The sequence below is a fragment of the Bactrocera latifrons genome, unplaced genomic scaffold (assembly GCF_001853355.1).
Source record: "Bactrocera latifrons isolate USDA-ARS-PBARC rearing strain unplaced genomic scaffold, ASM185335v1 scaffold_1200, whole genome shotgun sequence".
NCBI lineage: Eukaryota > Metazoa > Arthropoda > Insecta > Diptera > Tephritidae > Bactrocera > Bactrocera latifrons.
In genome coordinates, this window is record NW_017534632.1 from 41,056 (window position 1) to 42,608 (window position 1,553).

General features: G+C 34.9%; 1 long non-coding RNA gene across 1 annotated transcript; it reads right to left on the reverse strand.

Moving 5' to 3' along the window:
* Positions 1–319: 319 nt before the first annotated feature.
* LOC108978374 lies at positions 320–1,547 on the reverse strand. Its single transcript, XR_001994102.1, has 3 exons — positions 1,218–1,547; positions 728–1,153; positions 320–671 (listed from the first exon to the last, which is right to left on the reverse strand). It is a non-coding gene; the product is annotated as an uncharacterized LOC108978374 (long non-coding RNA).
* Positions 1,548–1,553: the final 6 nt, after the last annotated feature.

The following is a 1,553-nucleotide window of genomic DNA, read 5'->3' on the forward strand; positions in this document are numbered from 1 at the left end:
GTGCGTGGTCCCGAATGAGGTGTACCTATAGCGGGCAGTACGAATGGTGCATATTGCTACAGCAAAGTAGCAGTATTTATGTAAGATTCCCCCTCCGGCACAAAAAAAAAAAAACATTTATGTATGAACATGCAGTTTAATGCGTGCACATGTAATATACAGTAGACTCGCGGTAACGTGAACTATTAAAAACCGAGCGTGTTTACGTTTGCGAGGTTGTTCACGTTTTCGAAGGYATAATTTTTTAAACTTTTCAAATAAATTAAACATGTGTCTTAACTCAAATTCATTTACTTTTGTTTTATTTCAGTTTGTAAAAACATGTAATTTATATGTTTAGGTTTTGTTAAGAAAAAAAATATCTATTGAAATTATTGAAAAAAATGGTTTTATCGTTTTTAGGATTTTCTTTTTTTGCAAATTGCTGAACACGGCTTTTCGTGGAGACGTTTAAGTACGCTGATATCTGCTGAACTTATATTTTCGACTTCCGCCCATTCCAAAGCTTTATTAAAAATGTTAGTTGCTTCACTAGGCTCTATTCTTGTATRTGGTCTTTCCAGATTACTATCCTCGCTTTCACTTTCACCACTAGTTAAAACCTCGTTCGTTTCGGTTGAGTTAGGAAAATCTTCAGTCCCTTCATTGATATCAGTAATTGAAAAACTAACCTGCAAATGCACAATTTAAATCAAATGAGTTATTTAATGGAAGAAAAGGTTCAAACCTCTGGATTAATTGAATGAAGCAATTCTATTGCGCGTTCTTGTTGGCAGTTAATTGATAAACAAATCCATTCTCTTAAAGTAGCTAATGGAGGATATTCCGATATTATCATAGTCTTTTTCATCTTCTATAGGGCTTAAAATGTTCATCCAGCATTTTGCTATTGTTTCCTTTTCAAGACGTTACCACTCTAAATCTAAATAGCCAATAGCGTCTCTTAACGTCATATTCTTTAGGGCTTCAATAACATCAGTACCTGTGGCTACAATTGATGCCAAAAGACTGTAAGTCGTATGGTATTAGGTGGCATAAACATTGCAGTTATTAACTCGCAACTGATCTCAATTAATTTTCGGGAGGATGAGATGGAGCATTGTCTATCAACAGCAGAGCTTTATTGGGCAATCCTTGATCATTTAAAAATTTCCTGAAATAGAATAATAARAAACACACATGTAAAAGTTTGAAATCACTAAAACTGATTTTTTAACCTGTGGTACAAACGAATGGTGAAACCAATGTTTAGAAATGGTAGCCGTCATCCATGACGAGTCGGAGAAATTGTAGTCAACAGGAGAATCAAAATTTTTAAAAGAGCGAGGATTTTTTGCCTTTCCAATAACARAAAGTTTAACTTTATGCATCCCTATTGCGTTTGTACAAGCCAGAAAAGTGACACGCTGTTTTTCCCTTTTTCTTCCAGGAGTATTTTTTTCTTGTGAGGATACGTATGTTCTGTCAGGTAGCAGCTTCCAAAATAGTCCCAACTCGTCTGCATTATATATTTGATCGTGCGACAGACCTAGCTCTTTAATTTTGGCTTGCAG